This window comes from Agelaius tricolor, unplaced genomic scaffold (genome assembly GCF_023055355.1).
Source record: "Agelaius tricolor isolate 1412-34295 unplaced genomic scaffold, bAgeTri1.0.p SCAF_65, whole genome shotgun sequence".
In the NCBI taxonomy this organism is placed as follows: Eukaryota; Metazoa; Chordata; class Aves; order Passeriformes; family Icteridae; genus Agelaius; species Agelaius tricolor.
The window spans coordinates 13,012-20,915 of NW_027269325.1; the positions used below are offsets into that span (position 1 = coordinate 13,012).

Sequence of the window (7,904 nt, forward strand, 5' to 3'; positions counted from 1 at the left end):
TACCTGCTCCTGTACCGCAGTGGGGCTCCCTCTCCTGGGCACCTCGGGGTGCCCCCAACGGCATCAGAGCCCCGAGTCTTCACCCCCCCCTTTTCCTCTAGTTAGAAACTACACTGGAACTTTTTTCTGGAAACAAAGACATGACCTAAATGCTCTCCCCATGTCCTAGACAGATAGATTTTCAGTTCTTAATTGACTGGGCAGCAGTTTCTTAAATAGAATGATAAACAATATGGAAACGTTTTAGCTACAAGCAAATAGGCAAATCTGAACAAGGTCCTGGTGGCCAGCCACTGCAGTTCTTTTGAAGCAATTTTTTAAACAATCAAATACTGATACCACAAAAAATAAAGCAAAAAGCTGACTACTGGCTAAGAAAGAAGGAAAAATTAACTTTTGATGACAACAACAACATTCCAAGGACACAGGCTTTTTTCCAATGTCATACCTTATTACTACCTCTCTTGGGAATTCTCATCGTGGATCCCAAAAGGAATAAATCCCTCAGAGTGTCCTAAAGCACAAAGTAGCATGCACCAGCTCCTCACACTCCCAGGAGGTCAGCACAGCGTGCACCGAGTCTGCAACAAATTCTGCTCAGTGAGGGTCTGCAAACAAAGTTTCAAGTGATGAATTGAACTCATTTTCAAGGGACGCTTTCTAAGCACAGAAGCACAACAAAGAACAAGCAGAAACAATCCTTAAAAAAATCTGCAAGTTTTATTTAGCACGTATGCGACGGATTTCCACCCTATGGCTTCTCACTTGGATTTGTCTGTAGGTTCAGGAAGATGATAATGCACACTCTGCCTTCCCTGAACCCCCCACACCAGCTGAGCACTGCTCAGCGTGTTCAGACCATCGGGAACTGGGTTATGCACACCCGGATGGACCGGAACTCCTCTGCTGCAGATTCAGGAGACCAGAGCAGAGAGGCGCTGGCCGAGGCGTCATCCCAATTCTATTTATGTGTGACGAGAAGTAGTTTGTTCCCAACAGCTGCAACAATCCTCAGCTCACTCCCGTGGTGAGTATTAATGGCACACAGAGGGCAGCCTGAGGAAATAATGGTCTGGGCTCTAAGTGGTGGGACAGGCTCTGATTTTTTTCTTTTGTATTTGCATGATGATCGGTACAACAGGGCTTTGATGGATGAACTCGGCAACACGCAATTAAAAACTCCTCCATAGCATTACATGGACTTGTAGGAAAAGACAAAAGCCTATCACCCTTCTGAAATCTCCTTTTAATCCAAAGCACGTGGATTGTCACTGTACTGCAACTTCCAGGTTTTCAAAGCAGCTTACTTCTGAAGACCAGGAAACATTTATTTCTACAGAAACAATGGGCAGCACCCAGGCTAATCTAAGCACTACTGTTTGATAGGGGATCTGCAAGTGTGCCAGTCCAGCTTAAAGCGGGCTTTATGCCAGTCTAACGTCCCCACTAAATTCTTCCCGTATCTCCCGACCCCAAAATCTTATTTTTCCCTAAAGCTTCTCATCATTGGCAATTTCCAAGTAACATGGTTTTTTTACAACATTCAAAAATGTCATGCTGGACTGAACTAGAGAGTAATTTTCCAATATAAGCTTAGCAAAGTCTGAATTGACTTGTCCAGACAGAAAACCTATAAGTGAACACCTACACCTGCCTAAAAAGACCTAACGAGCCCCTGGCAGCCACCGGCATCAAGGCACAGTGGATGTTTCTAATACAGGGTAAGGATAACAATATCACCTTTTGTTCTCTCCAGTTTGTTTCCTCTGCAGTCATATTTGCTTCTTATGATTTTTACAGTCTCTGTATCTTCTCGGACAGCGCTGAGTCTGACGACCAGGATACGAGAGTCTTTCCCTGCCCTATGGAGAGAACCAAGAAAAAAAGTTAAAAAAAGAACAGGGCAGTTTGAAGTTAATACTTCCGATGAGAAGCAGCACCTAACAAACAGAGCAACAGTGAACAAAGCGTGATACCTCCCTGGGGACAGAAGACTTACAAACTCTCCGGGATTTACAATTCTAGTAACCAAGCCCTTCAGCACAGCAGCCAAGTGTCCCATTAGGTGGTGCTGCACCAAAGAATGATCCGAGAGGTTCCAAAGAGTGAAATGCACCTTATTTTCCAAAGAAAGATGTAAAATCTTGCAAAATAACCAAACTACAATAGATATAAACTACAGGGCAAGAGTACAAGTGTTAACTTGAGGAACTGGAACCATCCAGGTGAGCAACTGCTAACTGGATCCTCAACAGAGTTTGAGGAACCCTTCAGGATACAGAAGGGTTTTCCCCAGAAATTGCACAGGCTGAGTTTTGATAGAACTACACTTGCCAGACGCTCAGAAACGTCACCCACCCTCTGGGTGTCTTGAGAGAGCTGCGAATGGCTCTCACGTGGTTTGAGCTGGTTCTGTAAGGTCTCAGGGTGAATTTCACCAGATGCAACCAAACTGGGCAACACCCAGTGGGACAGAAGGAACCCAAAGCTTGTTTTACCCAAAGCTTGGGTAAGCAGAGCTCCAGCAAATACTGCGGAAACAGACATAACAGGGTAACAAATAATAAACCTACCTTTTTTTTTTTTTTAATCTTACCTTTTTTTTTTTTTTCTTCAGGTGATCAAAACAATTAAGGAGAAGGTGGAAAACTCACCATTACTGAACATTTCATCATCTGTAAGCTGACCATCCTTAGCATAGAGGACTCCAAATTTAAAATTCACCAATCCCCTGGGAAATAAAACCAGATATTGCATGATAAACAGTCAAACAGGAGACGTAAGAATTTGTTTCCTCTAAGGACTTTCACGTATGTACGTATCTTTGTATACATCCTACGCATTAGAACATACATTTTATACCATCTTCCAATACATAACAATTTACCTTTAAACTTTGATAGTATAGCATCAAATCATTAACTTAAATTGTTGCTCTATTATTGTTAAGTTGGTGCTTAAAGTTATTTTTGCTGTCATGTTCAAAAAAACATCACTTATTTTTACTGTAACGAGCAATTGATTTCCAAGTCATCATAAGCACATCAAAATACAAAGCTGTATTCACTGGACGGGTCTGTGAGCTACAAGTAGTTAGGCTTATCCTTACCTCTTACCCTTCAAGAACCAATAAATCCTGTCAACAAAAACAGCATCTTTAGCCCCCTCCTATTAAAGATTCTACAAGGATGATGGTTTTATTTGTGTTTAGAAGTTTGGATTTGAAATGGCCAGTTCAATGGATAAAGACAGTTTAAGTAGTATTAGATTATTATTATTATTATTATTATTATTATTATTATTATTATTATTATTATCTGCTACTGGAAGAGACAGTATATATATATATATATATATATACTTAATTACTTCTATTTCCCGAAAATAATAAAGAAAAAGAACCAAACAAAAAAAAGTCACTTCCTACCTTTTGTATCTCAGGATGAAAAATGTCTCTTGGGCTCTTCTCCAGTTTATCAAGACTCCTAGCACTGAAATGCAAATGAACGAGTGCTTTATAGGCCCCGAACCACCAACCGATTGCAGTTACAGCACTTACAAAATGAATCGTTCCCAGAGCCTCTGGGAAATGGAATGGTTTGTGCAACTGCCATTTCTTCCCCAAAATACTAACTTCCAACACTTCCTAAACTTAGTTTGCATTTTAAAAACAGAAATTAGGGAGACTCAGGGTGGAGGTCAGGTTGAAATTGATTTCCTTCTAAAGCACAGGGCTCTGTTCCATCACCCTTCACTTTGGCTCCACACAGAATCACAGGGAGCATTTTAGGAGGGCTCAAGAACCAATTCTATTTCTCTCTTTTTTCTAGTTCTCTCTCTTCCTAAATAATTCAAGGCAAGTCAAATGAAAAAGGACAAGTTCAGCATCAAATTCACACTTTTTCCCTTTGTCTGGTCAAGAACAGGCTTTAAAACCACTTCTTGCTGCCTTCAACGATTAAGACTTGCAAAACAGTTTCACAAGTTTGATAGGTTTATCATAAAAACCACAGAACGCAAGCTCTGAATTACAGGAAAAGGTACACAGGCAAATATCTAAACTGATGGCTTATTTGTCAATCCATACCTTAATGGAGATTGCACTGAGAATGGTTTTGTGGGACTCTAAGGGAGACATATTTTCTGAGTACCCTGTAAACAAGAAAAGCTAGGATACATTACAGGACATACCCTCTTTTTCTGCATATTCAAATAGGATTATCAATAAAAACATTTCAGTTAAAAATGAAGAAAGAAAGCCACGGTAATTTTACTCAGCTATATTTACTGCCGATTTAGAGAAAAAAAAAATCACGGGTGCTGGAAAGAAAAAGAAAAGTGAACCAGAAACGCCTACAGTAGAACTTTAAAACAATTGCTTGGATAAAAGCATCATGTGGAACATGAAGTAGAAAAAAAGCGAAACCAGTATCAGAGCTGCCTATTTTCTTACCATTGCACAAGAAAATCCGACAAGCAGTATAAAGTCACTGCCTAAAACTGATCATAGGATGCAACCAAGAACAACTGAAGCATTTGCTAATCTAAACAGAAACCTTTTCTGGATCCTAGTGTGAAAAATGCATGTATTTTATGATTGGCTTTTCGCAAATATTAAAATGAATATTATATGTGTTGTGTTAGAAAGTAATGCTGTATTAATTCTCTTAAGTAGTGTGTTAAATATAGTTTTAGGTTATAAAAATTGTTAAAATAGAAACTATTTTTAGTAGGATACTATTTTTAAAAGAAAGGACTCACAGCGAGATAGCAGCCACAGGACACCTAAATCTTTCAGAGAAAAAAAATTTATGGCCCTCTTATCAGAAGAAACAAACTTCTTCCTGACTCGAAGGCGCTGTTAGGATTCAGAGGAAGAAGTTGACCATGACCAGACAGAATCCTGTGTTTGAATGGAATTTATGCATCATGGATGAAGTGTATGAATATGCAACAGGCTGTTGTTTTTAAGGGTTAATCCTTTGTTAACGGGTGTCCTTTTTCGGGCTCGTGCTGCCCAGAAAAAGGTACTCGGACGTCCATAACTCTTTGTATTTATTGTCTCATATTGCCCTAATTAAAATTGTCCAAATTATTATTACTGTAATTGTATTACAATTTTTATAACCATTTTATTACTATTAAATTTTTAAAATTTTGAAAACAAGTGATTGGTGTTTTTAACACTAGTGTCAAATCACACGTTTTGTCTTTCAGCAGCTCGAGGCTGGAGAGCATTTCCCCTGGGGGTCTGGAGGGTAGGGGCACAAGGGGGTGAGTCTGCAGATCGCACCTGTGCCATCAGAAGGATCCAGCCCGGTGCTCCTTGCGCTCGCCATTCTCCGGGCCATCGCTGTGTTTTACTGCTCAGCGATGCCGCTCCATCTGTTTGCGTGGAAGAAAGAGCCACGAGCACTAAGGCAGTCAGCAGCCGTGCCATTCCAGCGATATCGCAGCGCTCTCTGCTTGCAAGGCTGAACACGCTGCGAAGCCGCCTCCGCAGCTGCTCGCCCATCCCCGCTCGCTGCCCCCGACCCGCGGAGCGCTGCAACCGCGCCTCTGCCGCCCGCCGAAGCCGGCCCCGCCGGGCCGCCCCCGTGCCAGCCATTTTTCTCGGCCATCGTGTCCCTTTGCCTCCGGAATGTTCCTCAGCCCTCCCGGCCATTTACCGACCCCACCCGGCCCGCCGCTCGCTCCCGCCCCTCGCCCTTGCCTCGCTCGGCAGCCGCGTCCTTGCCCCACCCCCGGCACCCAGCGGCGAGGGGCAGGGCGCTGGCTCGGGGGACTGCAGTACCGCTCTCTGGCCACAGGGTGGCGGACTTACCAGGGCTGTGATTTTCCCGCCCTTTTGGCCGCCACCTTGAGAAGGTCAATCGAGTCCACAACATCCGCGACACGCCACTCCTAAGATGGCGGCCTCTCGGCTGCCTGTCGCTGGCGGGCTGCAGTTGCGCGCTGTGCCCACAAGGGGGCAGCACTGCGCCCACCCCAGCCCGGGCTGCCTGGGGGGAATGCGGGCAGGGAAGGCGGCAGATAAGAGCAGGGGCGATCCCCTCCAAAAACTCCTCTGAAATAAATGCCCCAAAACAGCCGGGAAAAAAAAACAACAAACCCTGCCTCTAAACCAATAAGAACCAAAAACCAAAAAGTTCCCAACCCTTTCTTTTAATCAATATTTAAATATATTTTATGTCTATATTTTTCATATTTATATACACATTTATATTTGTAATGTATATTGATGTATAACGTTTATTTATACATTTATATTTATAATTTTCTATTTAGATATAAATTTATATTCTACATTACATCTATTTCTGTTACTTAGATTTATTTATATATTTTTATACATATCTTCATATATTGATTATATATTTCTGTGTTAAGATCTTTACTTCTGTAACACATTATTTAAAGCCCCTGCCTCTACCCAAATAAAGCCAAATGAAGCCCTTTCTTTTAAAATGTATTTTAATTTTTTAATTATATTTTTCATATTTATATTCACATTTATATTTAAGACGTATACTAATGTATAGTGTTATTTGTGTTCTATATTACACCTCTTCCTATTATTTATATTTATTTATGTTTTAAATTTCTATATCTATACTTTTATATCTTGTTTATATATTTCTATAATTAGAATGTAAATAAAACCCCTTTCTTTTAAACTATATTTACATATTTTTTTCATATCATATTCACATTTATATTTATAATTTATATTTCCGGATAATGTTATTTATATTCTATGTTACATCTCATCATATTACTCACATTTACATTAATATTTTTAATTAATTTTATTTATAGATATTATATATATTATAGAGAATATCTTTTAATAGAATATCGGATATACCATTTTTATATTATATATTTCTATTACTTATATTTATTTATAATAAGTATTTATAGATATCAGAATAAAAATTATATAATTGTATATTTGGATTTATATTTTTATATTATTTATATTTATACTATTTAAAAAAACCCAGCCCAGAACCTACTAAAAAGCAAAAATCCCAAATTTATTTAAAAGTATATTTAACATTTTTATATTTACAATCTATATTTAAATATCTTTGTATATGTATAATAGATTATAATTTATATCTATTATGTTACAATAATATACTATATAGTATAGATTTTTGTATTTATCTATTTTCCATATTTATTTTTACTGTTATAATGATATAATTTTTCTTCCTGAGGAGGAGGGACCTCGAGGAGCGGCTGATGAAGAGGCAGCGGATGCAGTTCGCCGAGCGCCTGGTAAGGACAGCCCGGGATCCCCAGCCGCAGGCTGGAGAAGCCCCCCTAGCCCCGGTGCTTGGTGCGGGGGGCTGGCAGCTGTGGCCCTGCCCAGCGCCGCCCCCGGGCCCGCCAGCCCGCGCCCCCCACGCCGCTCCCTGGCCTGGGCCGTGCGGGCCGGCTCGGCCGGTGCTGGGCGCGGGGAACGCCCGGCCGAGGGGCACAGCCCGCGCCGAGCCTTTCCTGCCGGCGCTCCCCGCAGCTGCTGCAGGACGAGAGCCGAGCGGCCGAGCAGCTGCGCTGGGCGCTGCCGCGCCTGCGGAGCCCACAGAGGCCCGTGCGCCAGGCGGCCGTCGGAATCATCGGTGAGCCCCGAGCCCGGCGCCCCTCCCCGCCCCCGGCCCGGCTGCTGCCCCGGCGGCAGCGGGAGCCGCGCCCGGGCCGCTGCAACCCCGGCCGCCCTCGGCGCTGCCGCCGCCCTCCCGCAGCCAGCCGTGCCCTCGGGCGGCAGCGTGCGGCAGGGGCCGGCAGGAGCCCTGCCCGGGCAGGAGGGCGTGCGGCCGCAGGGCTGGCAGCGCCCGTGCCGGGCAGCTGTGCCGCCTGGCGCCGCCACGGGCTCTGTCTTGCCAGGGCTGGCC

At 42.8% G+C, this 7,904-nt stretch overlaps 1 long non-coding RNA gene across 1 annotated transcript; it reads right to left on the reverse strand.

Moving 5' to 3' along the window:
• Nucleotides 1-701: 701 nt before the first annotated feature.
• LOC139605354 (uncharacterized) lies at nt 702-2,745 on the reverse strand. The gene is made up of 3 exons (XR_011684337.1): nt 2,655-2,745; nt 1,741-1,862; nt 702-1,056 (listed from the first exon to the last, which is right to left on the reverse strand). It is a non-coding gene; the product is annotated as an uncharacterized lncRNA (long non-coding RNA).
• Nucleotides 2,746-7,904: the final 5,159 nt, after the last annotated feature.